This window comes from Pipistrellus kuhlii, unplaced genomic scaffold (genome assembly GCF_014108245.1).
Source record: "Pipistrellus kuhlii isolate mPipKuh1 unplaced genomic scaffold, mPipKuh1.p scaffold_m20_p_7, whole genome shotgun sequence".
Lineage (NCBI taxonomy): Eukaryota > Metazoa > Chordata > Mammalia > Chiroptera > Vespertilionidae > Pipistrellus > Pipistrellus kuhlii.
In genome coordinates, this window is record NW_023425573.1 from 34,598,407 (window position 1) to 34,625,631 (window position 27,225).

General features: G+C 39.4%; 1 protein-coding gene across 7 annotated transcripts in view; it reads right to left on the bottom strand.

The window, feature by feature from the left end:
- The window catches only part of OSBPL6 (oxysterol binding protein like 6), a 168,732-nt gene that overhangs the window by 136,430 nt on the left and 5,077 nt on the right, over nt 1–27,225 (bottom strand). For 6 of the 7 annotated variants that reach the window (XM_036420726.2, XM_036420728.2, XM_036420723.2 and 3 more), the window contains exon 2: nt 21,456–21,600. The exons of the other annotated variant lie outside the window; for it this stretch is intronic. The gene's annotated coding sequence lies outside the window, so the exon portion shown is untranslated. The remainder of the gene's footprint in view (nt 1–21,455; nt 21,601–27,225) is intronic. 7 annotated transcript variants of the gene reach the window in all.

The window sequence follows — 27,225 nt, forward strand, 5'->3', positions numbered from 1 at the left end:
TGAAGGTGAACTGGAAAAGTAGTATAATATCTAGAATCCTTGAGGTTACAACAAAAAGGGAAGAAAGTCAAGGGAGTGTGCTGGGAACCAGCCTGCAGAAGGGCGAGAGGAGAGTCAGAGGCAGGGAAGATAGAAAGACAAAAGCAAGGACTGTACAAGAGGGGAAAAATAAGGTCTGATAAAGGAAAGGGGAAATAACAAAGAGAGAAAAGCAAAAGGAGATACCAGGTAGGTGTGGACATACTCAGGAAACAAGAGGAAAAAAGAGAAGGGAAAAGGCATTCCATTACCAAACCAGAACACTTCCATTAATATACTGGAAATAAAATCACACATCCCTAGGCACCACTTGGTCAATAACAGCTTGCATTTCATTAGCATCTTCTCTTCTTAAAAATTAATATTTCTGTATTTTTCATTTTGCCCTAAGAAGGACCCTATAAGGTAGACCAGGCAGATATAGTTACCCTGAATGTACATTTGAGGGCAAAGAATCAAGAGGTTGACTTATCTACAGATGCATTTCTTAGTAACTTCCTACTTCTAAAATCTTTAATATTATGCAGTCCTTTTCCTAAAAGCATTTCCCAGCAGGAACAAAGTCTATCCAATTCTATCCAAACCAAAAGGAAATTAAAGTTGGTCTGGATTTCAGAAAAGCACCCGCTCTTAAAAAATGAATATTTCATTTTGAAACAATTTCAAACTTATAAACTGCCAGAACAGTAGTACAATAAAAATACATAGATCTCCTTCACCTAAAAACCTTCTTAAATTTTGTCAAATATGCCAATGATTTCTTTTAGAAAAAAAAAAAAAAAAAGCCAATCCAGATCACTCATTGCATTTGCCATGTCTCTCAGTCTCCTTCAGTCCAAAACAGTCCCTAGGTCTTTCCTTGAGTTTCAGAACTTTTAAAAATAATTACAAACTCACAAAGACATTGCATGAACAGCACAAAGAACTTCCTATTTCCCCTTTGCCTCACTATTTAGTCTTCAGTATTTTTCTGAACCTTTGAGCGTAAATTATGGACATGAGACCCCTTCACTCCTGTGTATTCCAGAGTCTATTTCCCAAAGCAAGGTCACTTCCTTACATAACAACCATAATTCTCCTTCAGCCCAGAACAGTTCCTCTGTCTTTCCCTATCTCTCTCAACCTTGACGGTTTTAAAGAGTCAAAACTTTTGATTCTCCAGGATCACCTGGGCTACCCTCAACTTAGGTCCATCGGACATTCCTCATGACCAGACCCCGTCCGCGTATTCCCAACAAGAAGACCCCAAGCCCTGGCCAGTGTGGCTCAGGTGGTTGAGCGTCCCATGTACTGAAAACTTCCCAGTTCAATTCCCAGTCAGGCACTTGCCCAGATTGCAGACTCCATCCCAAGTCCGCTTGCACGTGGAAGGCAACTAATCGGAATTTCTCTCTCTCCCCATCTCTCTTCCTCTTTAAAAACCAATGAAAACATTTTTTTCTTTTTAAAGAAGACCCCTTCTCTCAAGGTGTCACAGCAGGAGGCACAGGATATTAGATCACTGAGGTGTTAACCTCAATCACCTGTACAAAGTTGTAACTGCTGGTCTTCACCATCAAGTCACCATTTCCTTCTTGGTAATTAGTATTTTGTGGAAAAACACTATGAGACTATGTCCTGTTTTCATCAAACCTCCACCCACCCACTGTCAGCTCCTGTCTTCATCAACCATCAATGTGATATTTGCCAAATGGCGATTTTTCTATTTCCTACATCCATCTACATTTATTAGTTGGCACTCTCTTGCAAGAAAGAGCTTTCCCTCCTTATTCCCGATTATTTATTTAGCAATGTAGGTTGCTTGAATCTTATTTCACTTAAAGGCTTATAAAGAGATTACTATCATTATTTTTTTAAATACATACTCCTTTCAATTAAGTCATTTGTTGGTTTTTGACTTGGATTAATTTATTAAATGGAATAAAAATGGGGAGATTAATCCTTCACTTAACCTGCATAGAATTCGACATATTTTATTAATACTGTTTAAATAGACAGTGTACTAATAAAGGAAATCAGTGTGTTTTGTTTTGTTTAAATAAAATCAAAATCTTACTCTCAGGATGCCAGCAGATGTTTTGCCAGGTGATGGGGATTCAATCACCATCACGATAAATCCTCAGGCCTGGGCTCTATATTATTTATTTTGATCCTCCAATTTTCCCAGATTTGATTGGTGAAAGCCCCTGATACTTTCACAGAGCAGATTTAGTGGATACAATTTCATGTACCAAGAGGAATATTTGAGGCCAAAAAACTTTTTTTCAATTTGGTTTGTGAGTTGTGAGATAACACACAGAAATTAGCATGAATGTTTGTTTGTTTTCTCTCGTTACAAATATCTTCTAGCTGACATTCATCTTTAATTATAAGTAGACTTCCTCTCAGAATCAAAATGGGATACCTACATTAACCTTTACAAAATATGGAAGACCTAAAAAAGGTCTTTAACACTAAGGCCTATCCCTCAAACTTCTTTGGTTCAAGACACTCCTTAGATCTAATTCAAGTTAGATGCCACATCTGCACCTCAACCAACATAAAATAATGTGTGTAAAACACCAGACCCAGTACACAGGAGATGCTCAGTAAGTGACAACTTTTAGCTTTTGTCCTTTCACATGCCCCAGCACTAAATATCCATCCCACTTCCATTACTAGTCTTGTCATAGTTTCGTCTTTCAAACAATAAACCTCAAGTCATCTTCAAATCTTCCCTCTCCCTCACTCAACTGAAACACTCTGCCAGTGCTCGAATCCAGTCTCTAGTTCAGACTCCTGCCATTAACACTCTTTCCTTCTCTTGTGTCACTCTCCACACTGGATCCCTCTTTCTAACTGATATAAACATGGCACTCCCCAACAGAGAGGAGGACCTCTTCTGTCTCTGCAGAATAAAGCTGGGTCCCCAAGCCTGGGGTACAGGACACTTCGCATTCTGGCATCAAAGAATGCCTCCCTCATATTTCATATGGCAACCTCACTGAACCCCAGGCCTGCAATTATCTGTTGACTTATTTATCTACTTAAATCTACTGCAAGGCCTTGAAATACAGGAGTAGTATCTTGTATCTCCATTGCCCAGCCCTGTGCTCAGCAAATGTTTGCTGTTCTCATAAATAAAACTGAACAACACAGTTATCCACTTGTCAGAAGCACCGCGTGTAAAAGCCAATTTTCCTAAAATTTTATTACTGATTATAGTCATTCACACATTTGTTTTGGATAGTAGAGAAATTAGGTTATTTAGCATACTTCAGCAGAATAGATAAAATCCCTTTAAAATACACATTATTTCTATAGCTAACAAGAAACCCGTTGAATAAAATGTTTAGTCATTCTCAATCCCAGATACGCCAAGTTTGGGGATTTTTTCATGGTTAATTTTGCTTGTTAACTGTTTATCTGATGGTCAACTTTATGAGTTGACTTAGCTACAGGTTACAATCTCCAGTTACTTCAACACTAATCTAGGTGTTGCTATGAAGATATTTTATAGTTGTGATTAAAGTCCATAATCAGTTGAGATGACCCTAATCTGAACAGGCATGATTCAATCCATTGAAATGCCTGAAGAGTGGGGCTGGAGCTTCCCTTGAAGAAATCCCACCTGTATTCAGCAACTTTGCCCTTTGTCCAAGGACCTGCCTGTCCTTCCTGACCTCCTGTGCTGCTTGTCTAGACAACCCTATCAATCATGTAAACTGACTCCTGCAATAAATCTTTTCTCTCCTACTGGTTCTGTTTCTCCGGTAGAACTCTGACTAGTAACAATCTACTTCCAGAATAAAGGGGGGGAAAGGGTGCAAAAGCTGAACAGTTAAACAAGATCTCTATAAGGCTTTCACAGTATTGCTTCATTGTGGAGTGGGAAGCATTTGATCCTGGAACATCAACCCCACATTCAAGCATAAGTACAAATACACATAACATATGGCACAGCTTCTGTCCACCTGCATTCATTATACATGCATTTGGCAAGTATTTGTTATGAAACACACTGGGGAAAGAACAGTGAACCAGATAGTAGGGTCCCTGCTCTAAGGGACTCTACAGGCTAGGAGGAGACTCAGGCATCAAAACAGTAATTACATAAATACTGATTTAATTATAATTACGATGATGGCTAGGAAGTACAGGATGCTGTTGGCATATTTAGTAGGGGAATCTAACCAACTAGGGAGGGCTTTTAGAAATGTCACTGTGGAATGATACTGAAGCTAAGACTAGAAGCGGGAGGAGGCAGTAGCCAGGCAGAGCATAGGAGGAAGAGCATTTCAGGCCCAGGAAACCAACTATACAACAGCTTTATGCAGGGAAGGATATAGGTGAATTCAAGTACCTGAAAGATGGCCAGTGAGTCCGGGGAGTTTTGAATTAGAGATGAAGAGCATACAAGATCAAATGGCCACACTAATAAAAGACATTGACCATCAGCAGTGGGTTATCATTACATACTTTACAGCAGAGAGTAGGGTGATCAGATTTATGCTTTCAGTCTTTTCTAGCAGCTGTGTATCATTTGAAAGGAAGAAAATCGTATTTGAGGAGAACCGTTATGAAGCTGTAGTACAGAAAGGAGACAATATGGACAGGGACAAGGGAAGTAGGATAGGGTTGGAGACATTTGGTTGGAAAAGAGTCAACGGTACATGGAGTTGCATTGGACTATTTGCCAAGGTCGGGAGCCAGTGCACGTGAGAGAGGGCAGATTCAGGAGAGATCAAGGTTCTGTTGGCAGAAGCACATGTTTGCAATTCCTGTAAGATATCCATGTGGAAATGGGCATCTGGAATTCAGAAAATATCAATGTGGGATTTTCTAGCAGAGTCAGAGCGCGATGAGGTGGAACAGAGACAGATTATAGAGGAAGAAGACCCAGGAGGGAGCCCGGTGAGCACTGCCATTTTATGTGGGTGCAACTGAGCCTGAAGAGGAACATTCGAGAGGCCCATGTTCATAGAGTGCATGTTCATTTATTCAGAATACTTTTCCATGAGCTGATCCGGCCTCCAAGCTCAAAAGGTTGCACATTTTCACCGAAAAGGAAATAACGAGGAATAAGGATAACAATTTAGGGAAAACCCAATTTGAATAGGCATGAATAATTTCCAGCTAGGGTGTTTTATACAATGGATACCCATCTCGCTGGTTATTGTTTGCAATAGTTATTCAGTCTCTGGGTCAAACTGTACTTACCAAAGTCACTTCTTATTAACACTAATGGCTTGGCCCTTTATGTATAATTAGTTCAGGCAATTAGTTGTGAGGCTCACAATTGAACACATTGCTTTAATCTTTTGAAAATCGCCCTGTGTCACATTATTCTAAGAGTGCCTCACTTGAAAGAAAACACTGAACCGATAGGAAGCACTAATTTAAAAAGCTATAAGAAGAATGCCCTAACCCCCAAAGAATCACAGAAATTAGTGCAGGCTCAGTGACTAAAAGAGTTTAGGTCCAGGAAAGGACATATTTAAATTAAAATTGCACTTTCTTAGACTAGGAACTCTTCTTGCCTTAAACCTCCCCATTAGTTCAACACAAGCTATTCAGAAAAGGCTCTACAGTATGCTGAGGTGCAGAGGGCAACTTGTAAGGTGGCCTGATTACAGTTTATAAAAACAGGCCCAGCAGAGGCCCATGGATCGGGCAGTCGCCACAGCATGATGCACAAGTAGGAGCCTAATGAATATTTAATGATGACATTTTTCCTTCTTTGCGTGTTGTTACAAGGCAGCCCCCAACTTGCCAATAGGATTTGTGTCCAAAAGTTGGTTTTTCAAGTCTACTTGAAAATAAGGATGTATATTTTCTTAAAAATTGTGTTGGAAATGATGGAGCTATGTGCTAACCCATCACAGAGTGAAACTAAAGTTCCTAACCACCTATAACAATACTTTTGTGAAAAAAATACACTGGACACAGCTAAAGTATTCTAAGGATGTCTTCCCTCAGCAGCAGTCCCAGAATGGACAAAGATGCCACTCCTGGGACTCATCTTGCTCCAAGCCAGGAATCTGGGCAAAGGGGTAACAGAGAGGCAGCAGTTGGGAGGCGGGGCTACAGGCTGCCACATGACAGACCCAAATCCAAAGATGAGGATGTGGGGAGTATTTCAGAGTAGGGTAAGGCAGACTCAGGCCTGCATTACTACTGAGATAGAGGAGGGTTAGGGATTCCCTACCAAAATGACATCAGGCTGAAGTTAGGAAGTAAGGAGCAAGAGCAGAAATCACCCATGTTCTGATGGGAGCCCTGAAGGGAAGGTGGTTCTGGGATCAGAGACAGCCTGAAAGGTGAGTCCTAGGCAAGGCAAGATATTAATGGTGACTAAAGTCCTATGCCTTCAGGACACATTGTTATACAAAGTCTCTGAAATTATATCAAAAGCTATACAGCTACTCTATTTGTACACAGGCAGGTCCAACCTTCCCAGGATTGACTAGGAGGATCATCTCCCTGACTGTGCATCTCGGTCCATCCAGGAAGTCACACACCATATGACTTGGCCATGTGGCTGCAGATGACCATCTTGACCCCAGTTCTGGCCCTAGCCTCTGCTCCATCCCAGAGAGAAAGAGTGGTTGTTTTATTGGTATACATCCAATGTACATGAGATGTACCGTATCAGTTTTCCAAAACTGATATTCAAACTTGACAAGCCATCAAGTCATAAGATTTAAAAGATGGCCATCAAATAATACCCTTAGGTTCAATCACCTAACAGTAAAACCCTGACTGTTCTGTACTAAATGCAAAGTTTACAAGTTCTTGTCGACTTTTTTATTTTTAAATTACAGCTTTTATTTTTAATAGTTTTATTTTTCAGAATACATATATAATAATAATATGAAAGGAGACAAAAGAGGAAAAAAGCTTTTTATGTCTTAAAAAGCCTTTTAAGTTAGTTAGTGGGTAAGAAAAATGGCAGCCGAGCCTACAGCCTTCAGGCGGAAACTTAGGAGATGATTCTCTGTGAATCTGCTCTGAGCGACAGGAAAACCCTGATGATAACAGGGAGGTAGGAGGGCAGGCTTCCTCAAGGAACTGGCTCTGTCTGTCAAGCCTTCTGTTTAAGAGCCCCACTTGAGTGCTGAAGCTTTCAAATCAGCTCCATGGGGCTCTGAAACAGATGTAAACAATCTGTGAGAGCAGAACATCCGTAGGCTGCCTCCTGCACGCCTTCTACCAAGGATCGAACGTAACCCAGCATGTGCCCTTACTGGTAATCGAACCAGCAACCTTTTGGTGCATGGGATGATGCCCAACCAAATGAGCCACACCAGCCAGGGTTAACTGTGCTGTTATAAGCCGCTAAGATTGTGGTAACTTGTGCTAGCAGCCATAGGAAATACCACCCCGTCATGTCAGCACACACAAGGGCACAAGCACAGGGTCACCTAATAGGGCTCCAGTTATATCATTTTCTCATTTAAAGGAAAACCCAACTCTTATAGGAGAGAGTCAGTAAAGAGGTTTCTAAAACCTTTGATAACTGAATTAAATCCTCTTATAAGTGGTTCAATATGAATGAATTTTCTCTCTCCTCACCTTGAAAACCAAAGGAAGAACAACAACATCAGCAAGTATCTAGGTTACACTACTGTGACTTCATAGTCTTGTGCTCTGACTTCTTGTCCCACTGGTCTACTAGATAGAGAGGAAAACTTCCAAGTGGTGACTCTGATTTTCACATGCCGCTGTGGACTCAGTCTTATTGCTATTTTTTACTTCATATTAGTAATCCCTGACCATACAGTAATACATAATTTGAGATCTTCGCTTTCCTATGTGTTCACATATTGCACAAAAGCTTTTGACCCATGCAACAATCCAAGGAGTATCCTTTTCTGCGTCTTTCTACCTATTAGAAAACCCTGTAATCCTTCAGATGTGACAATTACATGCTGACTTTCTCAAAATAAGGTCAATCCTGATAGCATATTAAAGAACTGTGGAAAAATTAGAAGCATAATCTAATCAGCCAGCATATTGAACAGGCTTGAGAAGTTGAAGGTTACATACTGACTCAATTGTGACTGTTATTAACAGTTTGAAATATAACTTTAAAGGATGGGAGAATTAATACTTCTTTGCCCCAACTTTTGATACTTCTACAGCCAAGAGTCAAATGCTTCTCAAGTGTGGCAAATGACTGTTCTAATTAAAACTGATCACTTCACTGTGCTGCTTAGTGGTATAATGTCCTTAAGAGGATTAGACAAACAATTCTGGACATGCACAGAGCCATCGTGCTTGCTAATGAATTTCAGACAGAAAGAATTCAACACTTTGGTGTTTAAATGAGTGACTACATGTAATGTCTTGTTTGTTCAGTGAGGGACTTAAAAATGACTTGGATCTATGAATTGGAAATAACTTCTCCTCGCTCTGCTGCTTGCTTTGCTGCTCTCAGCCAGTGTTTCTGTCGAAAACTTAATACTGTCTATTGTATGTTGTTGTTGTTTTTTCTGATGAGTACTCTATGTCTTTTTTTTTTTTTTTATCTTTGCTTGTTTTGTTTTACTTTTTTCAGATCTACAATCAATCTGGAACAGTCAGGAGAGACCTGGGACTAATTTGAAGAACAGGTAAAATCTGGGGACCTCTTTCTCCCACATCTTTCACCATCATCACCCAGGGCTAACTCCATGCTCCCTTGTTTCTTTAAAGGCCATTACACCATTGTCAGCACCACAGAGACCTTGAGGCCTCTGAAACGTGTTTTCTTCCCATCCATCAGCCTTTGACCACTTCCTTTCTTGATGTAGTTAACCGTGAGCTGTCATGGCAACCTCCTCCTTTTTAGCACTCAATTCCCCAGTCACCTGCTCAACACAAATGTCAATATTGGCGAGAAAGTAGCGTGGACCAGTTGGTTTTGAAGCTACTGGGAATTGGGTTGGTAATATGATTAGACAATTTACAAGCTATAGGATTCTGGCAGTCACTTGACATTTCTATTTTCTCATCTGTGCTATTGAGAAGGTCTGGGGCTGAGGGAGAGGGGAAAGTGGGGTGGGTTTGGAGAAGGATTATCAATAACAACACCTTTTGGACTTATTGTGGGGATAAGAAGTGATTATGACAAAGCAGGCACTAAACAAACGAGGAATACGGTAGCTAAAAAACAACAACAAATCAGTTAAGCACTAGTCAACCCACTGCGTTACACTGAACATCACTGGAGAAATTCTTACCACCACAGCCAGGCTTTCACATTCACCACATTGACTACATAAAACTTTTTTATTTTATTTTATTTATTTATTTTTATTTAGAAAATAAAGCAAGATTTATTGACTGCAGCAAAAATATACAAGGAAGGGCATAGAAGAAGATCAGGAGAGCCTAGGCTGGGCTGCTTTAGTTCACTAGAAAGTCGGAGAATAGGGGGCCTTGGAGACAGATTCCGGGGGTTAACCCAGGATGAGGTGCCACTGCCCACCTGGTTGCAAGTCTCTTGGTATTCCTTAGAAGTTAGGGGATAGTCTGGGAGGAGGGGGAAGGGGAAAGAAAGGGAGTGAAGAGAGGCAGAGGCTCCTTGGAGGGAGAGCTGACTATGTAAACTTTTACAGCAACCCCTCCAGACCTCTGCCTCTTCACTTTCAACAGATCCCACAGGCAATTCCACTACCAGTCAAGATGAAATAACAAGGGTCAAATCTACCGTCCCATTGAAACAACCCCAAAATAGACAAAACATACCCAAAAAAATGGTTTTCAAGACACTATCAGGCAACAAAAAAAACAGTAATCTCTCAAAGATGGAAAAGTAAGGTCAGTCCTAACATTGTACCAGCTCACTTCCTTGTGTTTCCATCTGAGGCGCAGGGAGAGGAACTCAGACAGGGACCAGTAGATCTTGAGAATCTAAGACAACCAAAGTAGCTATAGTTCGAAGAGAATAAGAGAGATTCACAGAGAAAGAATTTTGGAGATGTGCAGAGGGTTCCCCATAAGAATTCAGCTTGGTCCTGCTTACAGGTATAAGGAAACTCCTGGCACTGTCCTCACACACACGGAGTCAAGATCAGCACCTGGCCCCCACTGCCAGACTGGAACAGCTCATTCTTCAGGGAACATTGGACAGTGTACACAGAAGAATCTTACTTAGAACTGAGGAATAATTAGCCATAAATTAAAGTCTCACCTAAAAGCAAAACCTAAAACACATGTGTCAAACACAAGGCCCGTGGGCCAAATCCGTCCAGCCAGGTCTTGCAATGTGGCCCGCACCGCACTGTCATCACTGCACTCCGCTGCATTTCCATCACAATGACAGTTCATGACTGTTCAGTAAACCATTCGGCCTGCGATTTAGGCTGGATTTTAGATTTTGGCCCCTTCTCTGATTGAGTTCGACACCCCTAACCTAAAAGAATGTCACTATTTCCAAGTACAATACAAAACAAAGCTCAAGAATATTTTTAAAAATATACTTGTATTGATTTCAGAGAGGAAGGGAGAGGAAGTGATAGAAACATCAATGATGAGAATCATTGATTGGCTGCCTCCTGCATGCTCCCTTCCCTCCCCCTGACTAGGGATTGAGCCCACAATCCAGGCATGTGTCTTTGATTGGAATCAAACCCAGAACCCTTCAGTGTACAGGCTGACGCTCTATCCACTGAGCCAAACCAACCAGGACAAAGCTCAAGAATATTTATAGGAATATTAAACTATCCAGTACCCAACAAAGTTAACTTCACAATATTTGGCATCCAATAAAAAATTGCCAGGTATACAGAGAAGCAGGAAAATTTGACTTATAATAAGGAGATAATCAATCAATCCTAACCCACAGCTGATATAAATACTAGAATTAGCAGGCAAGGATATTAAAAGTTAAAATTATATTCTGTATGTTTGAAAAGTTAAATAGAGAGAAAAAATATTTCAAAAGGCCCAAATACCTCTTCTAGAAATAAAAACTACAAGATCTGAGATGAAAAATATATTGCATGGGATTACTATTTTAGACATTGCAAAAGAAAAGATTATTAAATGTGAAGACAGCAATAGCAACTATACATATTGAAACAAAGAAAAGAGTGTTGTTGTTTTTTAATGAACAGAGTATCAGTGAGCTGTAAGACAACTTCAAGAAGTCTAATATACTGGTAAATAGAGTCCCCCAAAGGAAAGGAAAGTGAAGAAGGGATAGAAAAGAAAAATTCTTAAGGAAGTCATGGCAGAAAAATTTCAAACTTTTTTGAAAACTAAAACCTCACAAATCCAAGAAGCTCAATGAACCCCAAGCACAAGACACTTGAAGAAAATCCATCATGGCACATTCTAATCAAATTGCACAAAACCAGTGATAAAGAGAATGTCTTTAAAGCAACCAGACAGGGGGAAAGACACAATATATACAAAAATAAAAATGACAACTGATTTCTCATTGGAAATAATTTAAGTAGGAAGCAACATCTTTAAAGTATTAAAAAAAACAAACACCAAAAACACAATACTGTCTATTCAGACTTTTATATCCAGTGAAAATAGCTTTTAAAACTGAAGACAAAGGCCCAGCCAGAGTGACTCGGTGATGAGCATTTACCTAAGAGCCAGGAGGTCACAGTTTGATTCCCAATCAGGGCACATGCTCAGGTTGCAGGTTCGATCCTCAGGAGGAGGGCATGCAGAAGGCAGCCGACCAGTGATTCTTTCTCATCATTGATGTTTCTATCCCTTTCTGCCTCTCCCTTCCTCTCTCAAATAAATAAAAATTAAATTAAAGAAAACAACAACTGTCCTAACCAGTTTGGCTCAGCGGATAGTTGGCCTGTGGACTAAAGGGCCCCAGGTTCGATTCTTCAATTCCGGTCAAGGACATGTACCTTGGTTGCTGGCACATCCCCAGTAGGGGATGTGTAGGAGGCAGCTGATCGATGTTTCTAACTCTCTATCCCTCTCCCTTCCTCTCTGTAAAAAACCAATAAAATATATATTATTAAAAAAAAAAAAAAAAAAAAAAACTGAGGCAAAGCAAAGATATTTTCAGGCACACAAATGCTGAAAAAAACGATCACCATTAGACACAAGAAATGTTTGGCCCCTGTGTCAGGAAAGCCCATAGCACAGCAGCTCTGACCTGGGCACAGTGCACCTGGGTGCCTCACACATACATGGGCTTGCTAGCCCGGACAACAGCTAGGGGCTGAGAATGAAAAAGGAACTATGCAAGACAGGCCTGACAAGCACAGTGATCAAAAGTAGCCAACCAGGATGGCCTGATCACAAATGCACACTGGGCAGGTCATGGAGGATAATCAGATCCCAGGACTATAGATAGCTTCCTTAGTCAAGGCCAGTCTTTACCTTAAGTAAGCTCTGCCTATTGTTCTTATACATCTAGGATAACATACCTTTGGAATGTCTCAGTAATTTCCTTTTCCCACCCTCAAAGGCACAACCTCAGGAACCTTCATTGTTAGTGTTCCCCGAATTCCAGCTCTATGTGCTATAAATGTTAATTATTAACTATCCTGTACCCACAACTGTAAAAGTGGTAGGTGTTTCTCCATTTCATCTTTTATCCAATCCTAAAGATTTCCCTGGCTTGCTTTCTCCTGCCCACTTAATCTACCATCAATGGGTTTAATGTAACCCTCCTTATATCTTCTCCTTTGATTCTAATGTATAAAATAAGCTGCAAAAATGCCCTGTTGAAATTTTGTTTCGGGGTAATTGTCAATTTGTCTTAAATAAACTCATAAAATTGTGTTGTTGTTGTTGTTTTAAAAAAAAAAAAAAAAAAAGAATAGGAATACCACTGGTCCCAACACCATCCCATCACCATTTTTTTTTTTTTTTACAATACATCTGTACAAATATTTGCAACTCAACCCTAAGGTACCAGGTCAGGATAGCTTAGTAGTCAGGAATTGAACAGTCAGTAAAGTCTGGCTTGGCTTGGACACCTCACTCAACCTGTCAGCACCTCAGTTTTCCTCATCTACAAAATGAGAGCTAGACTAGATGATTTTTAAGATCTTTACTGTGATTCAGCAATGTTGAAAAGACTAAGGTGCTAGGTAAGCCTTCAGGTATTGAAACACTAAGAATATATAATGGCAGATGCTAAGGCATCTGTTTATCACAAAATACCATTATTGTGAAGAGCGGCCATCCTGTCCCACTTGTTATCATTCTGATTTTATGAAAATCATTTATCAACTTTGAACTCTTAATATTGCCTACCAATATATATTTTAATTAAGGTTTATAATATTATGTAAATTCTAGGAATACAACATTATAATTCAACATCTGTACACATTACAGCATGCTCACCAACAAGGTCATCTCGCACCAAATAATTGACCCCACTCTACCCATATCACCCTTCCCCATCCCCAATACTTTCTTTAAACAGAGTACTAATCATAATTAACTACCTTAAAATCAGAAAGATGATTTTAATCTTAATTCTCAATAAAATAATAACATACAGCTCTAACTGGTTTGGCTCAGTGGATAGAGCATCAGCCTGCAGAATGAAGGGTCCCAGATATGATTCAGGTTAAGGGCCTGAGTTGTGGGCTCAATCCCCAGTAGGGGGCATGCAGGAGGCAGCCTATCACTCTCATCACTAATATTTTTCTCTCTCTCACTCTTCCCTTCCTCTCATATTTATAAAATAACTTTAAAAAAATAAAATAACATACAATTTTAGGAATATTTCTCTAAAGGCTTTCTGGAATTCCTAAAAAAAAAATCCATCTATTTTAGAAAAGTAATTCCAAGAAATTATCAAAAATAGGATAAAATTGTAAAGTAATATCCCCCTTCCACAAAGTAATACATTCTGGCACAAAGCACCTTTAGATGCAATATTATCATCCAAGTTTAAGCCAAAACTTGAGGGAAGATGTATGAGCTAATTCATCAGGAACAACAATCCAGCACCACCTTCAAAAAGAGATTATTAATTTCTTGTTTTACGTACAGTCATCATGCCTATGCCAGCAGAGAAAGTAAGACAGTTATCATGATTTGTGGATAGTTTTTATAAGTATCTGAAAAGACAGATCATTGCTTGCATTTAATTCATAAGTTATTGCTTTGCAGAAAAATGTCAAATGGCCTGTTTTAAATTTAAAAAAAAAAAGCAACTATAAAGCTGCAGCATCTCCAACATAAAGAAATGCATTTTAATCTTTGTTTGCTTTATTCCTGGCTTTGAAAAATCTAATCCCTAAAACCTGGTCATTTTATATTACATAGCCTTCTCAAAAAGAATAATTAGTCATTCTCAGAGTTCTTAGAAATATTTCTTACATAGAGAAACAAATAATTGTCCATTAGCTGCTCTATAATAGACATTTGAGACTCACAGAAGTACAGCACTGCTTTCCCGAATGTTTTCCTTTACAGCTTAAGGGAAAAACTCAACAAATTTTTTTCTTCTGTGCTCTCCAAGATTAGAGTGTATATACAAACTAAAGAAGCTATAATTAGCATTTGTAATAGCAAACAATGTACAGTGTAATTTTCTATGAGTCAATTAACAAAAATTATATATTCAACATTTACTGAATGGCCACTATGCACAAGGCTATGTGACGAGGGAGTTAAAAAGATGAATAGATGGAGCTTTCGACTGCTATGAAAAGCCCTTTAATAGCATTAGTTTGGGGGATTTAACAAGTGAAAATAAAAAACAACCCTTAATGGTTATCAGTCCCCCTGAGGCTCCCCATGACGTCTGAGCAATCACTCAAGTGCAGCTAAAGGTTGAAAACTCAATATTTCAGCGAGCCAGGAACCATAGAATATAGCCCCAAACCCAGGCAGGAAAATCAGTGTGTCTTCTTTTAAAAACACCAAGAAAAACACTGAGCAGCAAATACATACGCATCCTCAGGTGCAAACCAACAGAAATAACAAGTGTATGGAAGGGGTAATGGTTGACGTTTGGAGAAGAACAGTAGAGAGGAGGGAAAAGAATGTTTATTTTTATTTATTTAAAGCAGAATTTCTGCATAAAGCCAAAAGTTAAAAGGCTTTCCTTTCATTACAAAATGACACATGGAAATTGTCATTCGATTTTAAGAAACTGGGTTTTATATTTATTTCTTTTCATCACCAATCAGGATTAATAATTCAGTCTTATTTACTATCTGCCAGGTAGTATTTATACACTGAAGATAGGAAAACCATAGCATCCAATCCAAGATCTAAAAGACACATGCTACCTCCAATTTTCTCTCAGAAAATTCATAAATTACCATTAAGTAATAGTCACTAAATACCAGCGATGTACTTACTGCCGGGTGAGTTAGACAACGTTACATTTGAAAAAAGTTCCTCTCTGTAAAAAATCAATAAAATATATATATATTTTTAAAAAGAATTGTACACCTGAAACCTATGTAATTTTACTAACCAATATCACCAATAAATTCTTTTTAAAATAAATAAATAAAAGTTTGTTATAAAAAATATACTTTTCTGTATTTGCAAATTTTTCTAATCAACTTGTATCATTTTCAATACAGGCAAATCTTTTAGGACTTTCCTTTAAAATGTCACCCAGTGTCAATTCAGTTATTGAAAAAAAAAAAAAAAGGTGTGTATGTTAAATAGAAAAGAAATAATCGCTGATCTGAATGACACTTCTAACATCTCCTGAACCTTAAAAAAAACAAAAACAAAAACAAAAAAAACTCACCAATTACTTATAGTCGGCTATCTTTGAGATATCATGCATTTGTCCCACAAACAATTTAGATCACCTATCCTAGATCCTGGGAACCAGTAGTACCTAAGGCACACACTGAGAATTAGGAGACCAATCACAAGAAATGAACACATAAGGAAGGAGATGTTCTCAGATTGGGATGCCCTGGGTGGGGGGGGACGCACTTTAGTGGAGGGCTGGAGAAGGCCTCACTGACATTCCAGAGGACACAGGAGGAGCCACGAGGCAGAGCAGCAGGAAGAGTATCCTAAAGAAAGAAAAGAACAAGTGCCACAGCCCTGCGATGGGAATAACCCAGGTTTATTTAAAGAACAGCAAGCAGGCCAGTGTGGCTGGTCATCAGGGAAAGTTGGGTATTCACCTCTGCATCTAAAATGCCTTGAGGTCATTAAACAACTTTATCCCCTAAAATAACTGGTTAAGGATCCAGGCTCTGGGACCAGAGAGGCTGAGTGGGCATCCAGCTTGGTCACTTCCTATAGATGGATTGTGAGCTGGCCATCTCCTCTCTGGACATGGCCTCCTCATCTGTAAAATGGAAGTGACGGTATCTACTGCAAGAACAGCTACAAGGCTTTAAAGGCGAGGAGGATCATCTCAAATGCTTAGAATGTTTGGCGGACAAAAAATGCTAAATGAACGGTAGGTGGTTTTGAAAGTGATCTTTAAGAGACTAAAAATAAATAAATAAAACCCCTCCACTTTGTTTGAACCACATCAATATGAATAAATTATATCCCAGCTGATGTGATGCTTTTTCAGTCATAGAAGTACAGAAATTCCATTACAGTGTTACTTTGTCAAGAAAAGCCATTGAATCCACAGCCCAATCTTTCTGGCCCCAGAAAAGATGAGAGAATTGCTTTTCATGTTCTCTCCTTGACTTTCTATAATATTTAAGATGATAGTCCATCTCTCCTCCTAGAAATTCTTTCCTCTCTTGACTTGGGGACATGATTCTCTGTCCTTTTCCCATTTATCTAACTGTTCCTTCTCTACCTCAGACACCTCTTGTTCTTCCCATCTTCTAAAAATGTCATCAGTTCCTCCTCGGATGCTTCCGGTTTCCAGAGGTACCCACAGCGCTAACTCGGATTCTTGATGTGACACTTACCTCATTATACTATGTATTATACTAAATTATGTCTTATCTCTCCTATTGGATGGGTAAATTCTTGAGAGCAGGATTGACAGCTTAATCATCTTTCTTTCTCCCTTAAGACCTAACAAAATCTTTTGAACATAGTCACTGCTGTAAGTAACTAAGTGGATAAGCATATAAAATACTTTTAACAGACTATTAACATTAAAACAGAGCATTACAAACACTGTTGGAAATTTTCCTATCACTCTCAAATTAGCTTATGATTTGTAACAAGAAATAAGAGATACTGACTGAATGTACATTTTACATGTTTTCCTATTATGAATATTAATATATCAAATTTGAATTCACATGCTAAAAATTATAACAGCACTTACTATGTGTCCATTCTAAGAAGTGTATATGCACTAATTCACTCTATCCTCGCTTCAACCCTTTGTTTTAGATACTATTTTTATATTTTTCATTTCATGAATGAGGTAATAAGGCAAACAGTTAAAGGACTTAGTCAATGTCACACAGCTGGACAAGGCAAAGCTAAGATTTGAACCCAGGCAGCTTTGGTCTCAGTCTGTGATTGTAATCCCAAATCTTACTTAAATAGCCATCTACTTAATAAAAGAGTAACATGTTAATTGACCATACCTCCATGGTACCCACCAGCCAATCAGGAGTGAGTATGCAAATTAACCTAACAAATATGGTAGGTTAATCTACATACACACCACCCCAGTCACTTCAGGGCTCTGGGCAGAGTGGGAAGGCAGAAAGGCTGCTCAGGGCCAGAGCAGAAAGGTGGCTCCGGCCAGAACAAAGGTGTTGCTGGCAGCCAAGGGAAGGAAGGCCCATTCTTGTACGAATCTTTGGGCATCGGACCGCTAGTTCACTATAAAAATCTAAATCTACATAAGCATTTTTTAACTTATTTAGAACTTTTTATGAAAATTTGTTATTTATAAGTAATATAAACAAATATATTTGTATTAACTACATTAAAGTTCTGGCTAAGGCACACATATATAATTCACTAATGCATATTTCATAATTTCACTTATGTATTAAATATTACAATATTTTAGGCTATTTTATCCTACTTCTGGATATTTAAAGGTGTTACTAATCTTACATGAAATCTTTTTGAATATCTTGTGAAATTTGTATTTCTATATAGATTTTCTTTTGTATTCTATATTGATTTTTTTTAAGACTTTTCAAGGATTTTTAGAGAGAGAGGGAGAGGGAAAGAAAAACTAAAAATATTCATAAATAGCATGAATATACAATGGAGTCAAGACAGTCTCTTCAATAAATGGTGTTGGGAAAATTGGACAGATACATGCAAAAGAATGAAACTAGATCACCAACTTACACCATACACAAAAATAAACTCAAAAAGGATACAGGACTTAAACATCAGACGGGAAACCATAAAAATATTAGAAGCATCCACAGGCAACAAAATCTCAGACATATGCCAAAAGAACTTCTTCACTGATACTGCCCCTAGGGTAATGGAAGCTAAAGAGAAAATAAACAAATGGGACTACATCAAAATAAAAAGCTTTTTTACAGCAAAAGAAACCATCAACAAAACAACAAGAAAGCCCACTGTGTGGGAGAACATATTTGCAAATGTTACCACTGATAAAGGTTTAATCTCCGACATCTACAAACAGCTTATACAACTAAATAAAAGGAAGATGAATGATCCAATTAAAAAATGGGCAATGGACCTAAATAGAATATTTTCAAAAGAAGACAGAAGGAAGGCCAAAAGGCACATGAAAACATGCTCAAAGTCACTAATTATCCAAGAGATGCAAATCAAAACAACAATGCGGTACCATCTCACACCTGTCAGAATGGCCAACATCAACAAATCAACAAACAACAAGTGTTGGCGAGGTTGTGGAGAAAAAGGAACCCTCGTGCACTGCTGGTGGGAATGCAGACTGGTGCAACCACTGTGGAGAACAGTGTGGAGTTCCCTCAAAAATCTGAAAATGGAACTCCCATTTGACCCAGTAATCCCACTTCTAGGAATATATCCCAAGAAACTAGAAACACCAATCAGAAAGGATATATGCACCCCTATGTTCATAGCAGCACAATCTACAATAGCTAGAATCTGGAAACAGCCTAGGTGCCCGTCAGCAGATGATTGGATCCAAAAACTATGGTACATCTACACAATGGAATACTATGCTGCCATAAAAAAGAAGGAATTCTCATCATTTGCAGCAACCTGGATAGAACTAGAGAACATCATGCTGAGTGAAATAAGCCAGTCAATGAAAGAGAAAAACCACATGACCTCTCATTTATGGATATTAAAAAACATTATAAACTGACAAACCAAAAGATAGATATAAAGACAGTAAAGCAACAAGCAGACTGTAAAATTACAGCAGGAAGAGTAGGGAGATCTGGGGGAGATAAGAGATCAACCGAAGGACTTGTATACATGCATATAAGTACAACCAATGGACACAAAACTCTGGGGAAGGAGGGTATGTATGGGGGGGGGGGGCGGGCAATGTTAAAATATGTACACAGATAATAATTTAATAAATAAAAAAATAGAAAAAAATTCATAAATATGTAAGATAAATCATACTAAGGCTACTTAGCTCTAGGTGGCACAAAGTACAACCACAATAATGTTATAATCTTGTTGAAAATGACGATTTAATATATGATGATAATTTTTTTGTGTTTTTTTAAATATATATATTTTTTTATTAAATATATATTTTTTAATTGATTTTTCACAGAGAGGAAGAGAGAGAGTTAGAAACATAGATGAGAGAGAATCATCGATCAGCTGCCTCTTGCACACCCCCTACTGGGGATGTGCTCTCAACCAAGGTACATGCCCTTGACCGGAATCGAACCCAGGACCTTTCAGTCCGCAGGCCGACGCTCTATCCACTGAGCCAAACCGGTTTCGGCTTTTTAAAAATATATTTTATTGATTTTTTTTATTTATTTATTTATTTATTTTACAGAGAGAAAAGGAGAGGGATAGAGAGTTAGAGACATCAATGAGAGAGAAAATATCGATCAGCTGCCTCTGGCACACTCCCTAATGGGGAAGTGCCCACAACCAAGGTACATGCCCTTGCCTGGAATCAAACCTAGGACCCTTCAATCCACAGACAGACACTCTATCCACTGAGCCAAACCAGTTAGGAATGATAATAGGATTTTAAAGGCTATATTTAACCTTACTTTTTTTTATCACTATAAAATAATTTCTACTATTAATAAGTCTGCTTAATTTTCAGATGTTGTTATACTTTAAGCTTTTAGTTTAATAACCCAAATTTGGTGATGGAAAATTCTACTATTAAAATGCAAAGTGAAATTTTAATCAACAAAATTCTTAAAATGTGATTAGCCACTGTCAGTAGGCCTGATTACACATCAGTTTTTATTTGTTTTGCTTTGTCTTGGCGTATTTTTGTTTTTTGTTGTGTTGTTTTCTTGCAGCCAAGAAAGTAAGGATTTATTAAGCAGATGGTGCCATGGCCAGAGTCACAGATAGCTAATGCTTAAAGATCTGGCTCCTCAGTAATTAATTCTTTAAATTATTATTTTATTGATTTCAGAGAGAAAGGGAGAGGGAGAGAGAAATAGAAACATCAATGATGAGAGAAAATCATTGATTGGCTGCCTCCTGCACACTCCCTACTAGGGATCTAGCCTGCAACCTGAGCCTATGCCCTTGACTAGAATGGAACCAGGGACCCTTCAATCTGCAGGCCAACACTCTATCCACTGAGCCAAACCAGTTAGGGCAGTAATTAATTTTTGAAGAAAAATTATTTCAGTCTTCACCTGACCAAAAGTAAAACACATTCAAAAATGTTCAAAACTAAAATCCTAACAACTTGAACTATAAAAGTAAACTTCTCAAATGAGACATTTGTTTGCCCTCTTTAAGAGTGTAAAGTTCATGTACATATCTTAGATGCCAACGGGCTCATTCCCCAGGTTCTTGCACTTGCTGTTCACGCAGCCAGAAAAGAATCTTCACCCAGATCCCCCCCCGCCATCTTGCCCTTTTCCATCATTCAAGCTCAACTCCAATCTCTTCACCTAGCAAGGCGTTGCCTGGCCAGCCCACCCAAAGAAACCCACTGGTAGGGGTTGAACTGTGTCCCTCAAAAAGATGTGAAGTCCTAACCCCCAAAATCTCACAGCGTGGCTTTCCTTGGAAATAGGGTTGCTGCAAGGTAATTAGTTAAGAGGAGGTCAGCCCTTAATCCATTGTGACTGGTGTCTTTCTATGAAGAGGATACACACAGACAGCGGCCCGAGGGAGAAACATGTGAAGGAGGCAGGGATTGGAATTACCCTACCACACACCAAGGAATTCCTGCGGCTACAAGAAGGTAGAAGAGGCAAGGAAGGATCCATTTTGATTTTGGATTTCTGGCCACCAGCACTGTGGGAGAATACATCCCTACCATTTTGCGCCACACAGTTCGTAGTACTTTGTCACAGCAGCCTTAGGACACCAACATACCCACCACCACCACCAACTGCTCTTGCCCCATCAGTCGCCTTTACTGCCGCCATAGTTATTACTAATACCTGAAACAGCAATGTGCTTTTCAGTGGTTGTCTCCACTCATGAGAATGTCAGTTCTCTGAGAGCAGGTCCTTTTCCGACTTCAAAGCAGAGCCTGGAATATGTAGTACATGCTCAAGAAATATTCTGTGCAATAAATGAATGATCCTGAGAACGATAATCAGATAAAAGAGTATCAGAAGGACAATTCATTTCCAATAACTGGAAGAGCTACAAACCCTCCTATAATCTAATAACAAAGTCTAATACCAGATGTATCTAGCCCTGAGTGAGACTTCGTACCATCTTAAACCTCGGAGATAAAGAAAAACAGCTTCAGCAAAATGCATCCCTTACTCACGGCTTCCAAGATGTGGCTGAAATAATATTACTTTTCGAATGAATGTTTTTATGTGTCGGGAGAGGGCTCATCTCATGGAAATGTAGTAGAAGCCTGATGACTAAAAGAGGACGCAGAAGATCTTCAGGGAAAACAAGTGAAAAGTGAAAAGAGGAGAAATGTGAGGTTGTTTGGTAAAGGAGTAGTTAGTGTTGCCCCACCGCCAAGGCCCTCTTTGTGGAAGGCATGAGCAACAGCGGGCACTCTTAGCCGGAGTCACTGGCTACATATTCGGGGGCTCTCTGGTATTGGGGTCTCTATGAGCAATTTTTAAAGTGAAATATATAGAATAGTCTAGAGATTTCCATTTTTTAAACATATATCTTTACTGATTTCAGAGGGAGAGAGAGATAGAAATATCAATGATGAGAGAGAATCATGGATCAGCTGCCTCCCGCACGCCCCACACAGGGGTTGGAGCCCGAAACCCAGGCATGTGCTCTGACCAGGCGTGGAAACGTGACCTCTCGCTTCATAGGTGGATGCTCAGCCACTGAGCCCCGCCATCTGAGTGAGTTTTCCATTTTAAAAAAAAACTTTGCTATTGGGTGGGGGAGGTTCATGTTTAATAGGGGTGTCACCTCTGAGGAATACTTCGTTTCCTGAAAATGCCAGAAAAATGAGAAGGGACGTGTGCTCTGAGGGAAGCAACCAGAGGTCCAACAGAGTGGCCTCTCGGGAGCTTTACAGACAGAAAGCCACAGGAAAGAGGCCTGGCCCTAAGAGAGAAGCTCCCCTCGTGCGTGTTTTGTTCTCCGTGTTTTGGGAGAACACAACACACAAGCAGGCAACCAAAGCAAGATGCCCAGGGAAGCAGGGGAACCAGAAGCTGCAGAGGGGACTCAGGGAGGATGGGTTGGGGTACTAAATGGAAGAAATGGGGGAGAGAGAGAGACTGGTGTGGACAGAGCAATGGCAAGGCAATGGGGCTGACAGGGAACAAAAAGCAGGAGGGGAGAGGGAAGGGCAGCCGGAGTGACCTTGGTGACTGATCCCTTTTTTACCCCAAATCGGTCAGAAAGTAAGATTTCTTAGACTTGCCCAATACAGTGTAGTAAACTAATTTTGAAAGAAACAAAATGTTGACTATTAAAAACAACTAACTGTAACAAAATCGTAAATCTACTTTTCATGTCCAAGGCACTTCCGAATTCTACAGCACCACAAGGCAGGTGAGCAAGAAGTCAGTGATGGCTGAACAAGTTGAAAGCAAAAAGTAGTCATTTTGGTTTACTGGTCATTTGTTTTCCAGGTAAACAGAAGTTTCATTAATGATTAATAATTGTACTTTGTCTCTAAGTACCAAGTTAGAGAACTCATTCCAACAGCCACCATCGTACCCTCGTTAAGCAGATGAGGCTTCCAGAGAGCACAGGGGGAGCTGCTCAACCAATGGAGAAGCTGGGACAGAACGTGCACAGCTCCTCCTGTCAAATACAGACTGCTTCTCTGGAGCACAGTGCACTGCGACAGGAGTGCCACATCCCTCTATTTTCACAGAGGGATGATTGGGGGGAAAAGAAGTTAAATGTGGCAAGAAGCAGCAGTTGGGCACAATACTGTTAAACCAATGTATCTAATATAGACTACTAAATCTCTTTTTTTTTCTTTTTAATATATTTTATTGATTTCTTTACAGAGAGGAAGAGAGAGGGATAGAGAGTTAGAAACATCGATGAGAGAGAATCATTGATCAGCTGCCTCTTGCACACCCCCTGCTGGGGATGTGCCGGCAACCAAGGTACATGCCCTTGACCGGAATCAAACCTGGGACCTTTCAGTCCACAGGCCGATGCTCTATCCACTGAGCCAAACAGGTTTCGGTTAGGCTACTAAATCTCTTAAAGAAATGCAGTGAAATTCCTCCCAAATGCCATAGAAATTAAATACACTAGATATACTAGTTAAGGATCAAACGCATCCTGACATTTTAATAGCCCCGGAAGGTTGTGGGCAGGGTTTTCTAGACACTTCCACAGGTCCTGCACAGAGCCACGCTCCCAAAGGTCACCCCGTGCTTCCTCTCCTGTGACAGCGAGCCTCTCTGACCTTTCCCCCGTCAACCTTTGTGCTCCAAATCACCCTGCTCTCACACCTGATGCTCCATGGAACGCCACTACCAGGCTGCTGTCTATCCCTCCTAATTTCCAAATAAATTTGTTTAAAAAAAGACAATAGCCACTACGTTATCAGAACTTCCACAGAGGAAAGGCATGCATAGTATTTACTTGGTCATTTATTAGGATACACATTTAACCCTGACTTCAGGCCTAGAAGTTAATAAGAAGAGACTGATGTGACATTTCCTCCTGTATACTTTATTTTTTTTATTTATTTAAAACTACTGATTCTTAATAAAGGGCTATGTCTGTTAACTTTGCATAAATGTGTATTAATGACGAGAATTAAACTATTTTTATCTCCTTGTAGGAAAATTATTTTGCAGCATACCCCTGATTGTCACCAAGTTTTTCCTTTTCTTCAGTATAATTCATATAACTCATGCTTATTAAATTTATATAGGCAAATTCTTCTTTTTCCCAAAATAATCTCCTACCAACCATTAAGCTGCTGCTACCTTGGCTTTCTCTGTCTTACTATTCCTTCTTTTTTCTCCCAGAAATTTATTTTAGAGAGAGGGAGAAAGAGAAACACTGATTTGTTGTCTCACTTATTTATGCATTCATTGGTTGCCTTGTGTATGTGCCCTGACCCAGAGATTGAACCCATAACCTTGGCATATCTAACCAACTGAGCTACCTGGCCAGAGTTGTCTCACTATTCTATACCTTAATATTCGGTACCACTTTGTGGGCTCCAGAAGGACAAAGGCACAGGGAAACAATCACAATGAAAGCATGTGTTTAAGATATACCATAAAAAGGTATTCCAGGAAATGGTTACTTAAGGGATGAATGGGGATAATCTCATCAATAAAAGAAGGAAAACAGAAGAGATCAATGATTCCCAGAATGGACTCCCAAAACCAAGGCCACATTTTTTGTTGTTGTTAATCCTCACCCGAGGATACTTTTCCATGTGAGAGACCACTTGGTTGCCACTCCACAAGCCCTAAGCAGGTACCCTACAACCAAGGTACATGCTCTTGACCAGAATCGAACCCAGGACCTTCAGTCCACAGGCCAACACTCTATCCACTGATCCAAACCAGCAAGGGTCCAAGGCCACCTTTTTAAAATGCAGATACTATGCCAAAACCGGTTTGGCTCAGTGGATAGAGCGTCAGCCTGCGGACTGAAAGGTCCCGGGTTCAATTCTGGTCAAGGGCATGTGGTTGCGGGCACATCCCCAGTAGGGGGTGTGCAAGAGGCAGCTGATCGATGATTCTCTCTCATTGATGTTTCTAATTCTCTATCCTTCTCTCTTCCTCTCTGTAAAAAAAAATATATATATACATATATATATATATATACACACACATACATATATATACATATATGTATATATATGTATATATGTATATATATATATATATTTTTTTTTAAGTTTAAAAAAAATGCAGATGACTAGACATTGTACCAAAACTCAGGGGTAGCATAGAATCTCAAGGCCGTGACCCATAAAATAACATTTCCCTCTATTTTATCTCTGTAAGGGGCATCTGATGGAGTTGGAGTAGCAATCAATACCATCTCCATTTCTGAGTTCTCCCAGGTAAGCTTCTACCATCACTTCTTCAAAGTCTGTTCTCCATGAACTCTCATCACCACCCAGGTAGGCCCTAATCAATGTCCCTTGGGTCTCCCTCCCAGTAAAATCAGCTAGGTGGGGTCACAGTGGCAAGGGCAGGGCAACTACAGGGAACCAAGGTGTGCCAACCTGTCCCACAGGGCAACTGCTTCCATTTCCCTCCTTCTTCAACTTTAGCCTGTCTGGGTAGTAGTGAGGGTGAGCACTTTTTTTTTTTTTTTTTTTTTTTTAATTTATTTCAGAGAGGAAGGGAGAGGGAGAGAGAGTTCTAAACATCAAAGATGAGTGAGAATCATCACTCCGCTGCCTCTTGCATGCCCCCTACTAGGAATCAAGCCTACAGCCTGGAATCAAACTATGACCTCCTGGTTCATGGGTTAATGCTCAACCACTAAACTATACCACTGCACAGTGAGGGTGGGTCTTTATTGCAAATACCATGGATCTAATGTTGCAAAGGGATGCTGTTGGTTACAACTACTCAACATTCTTGATCAATACAAGTGAGCCTCAAGAAATTTAAAAGCCATTTTGATTTCAATAGATAAGTTGACATATTTAAAAATTAAGACAGTGGTAAAAGGTATACTAAATAAGTGTCCTTCCCATCCCCATCCCAACCACCCAGTTCTCTTCCCCAGAGGCAATCACTATTATCAGTTTCTTGGGTCACCTTTCAGAGACAGTCTTAACAGTTACAAGCATAAAGCACATGTCTACAAACTCTTATTAAACCCCAAGGGCTATACCCTGCCCTGCAACTTGACGTGTTTCCTTATATCCTAGAGATCATTCCATATCAGCAAATATAGAATGATCTTATTCCTTTCAACAGCTACCTAGCTTTGTTTCTGCTCATCATTTATCTAAGTGATCTCATATTGATGGATATTTAGCTCTCTCTAAATCTTTTGTTTACAGACAATGCTGCAATGGATGTGTTTGTGCAAATTCATTTTGTGATGTACAAGAGTATTTGTAGAACAACTTCTCAGGTTTTCTGAGATGAGAAGGTAGGTAAATTTTTAATTTGGGCAGTATTTCCAAATTGCTACACAGATGCTGGACCATTTTGCACCCCTACTAACAATGTTTGAGCTTGTCAGTTTCCCTCAAAACCTTGTCACCTTAAAGTAGTAACGAACATAAAGATCTTTGCCAATTTAAGAAACTACATCAGAGATTTTCAACCTTTTTGTCTCATGGCACACATAAGCTAATTACTAAATTTCTGTGGCACAGCAAAAAATATATTTTTTGCCAATATGACAAAAAATAGGTATGAAAATCACTGGACTAAACAATTTAAAATTAATTATCCTGAGCTGAGCATTTATAGTTACCTTTCAACGCATTTTATTTAAAATGTAGAGATACCTCTTCTCTAATATCTGATCTCCATAAACCTTCAGATTTATTTCCTCTGTTGGCACTTTTTTTGTTGTTGTTAATATTCACCTGAGGATATTTTCTTCATTGCTTTTAGAGAAAGTGGAAAGGAGGGAGGAAGGGGTAGAAAGAGAGAGAAAAACATCAATGTGAGAAAGACAGATGGATTGGCTGCCTCCTGCACATGGCCCAACTGGGGCTGGGGATTGAACCTGCAAGCCAGGTATGTGCTCTTGACCCTTCAATGTGAGGACCAACGCTCTAACCATGGAGCCACACCAGCCAGGGCTGTT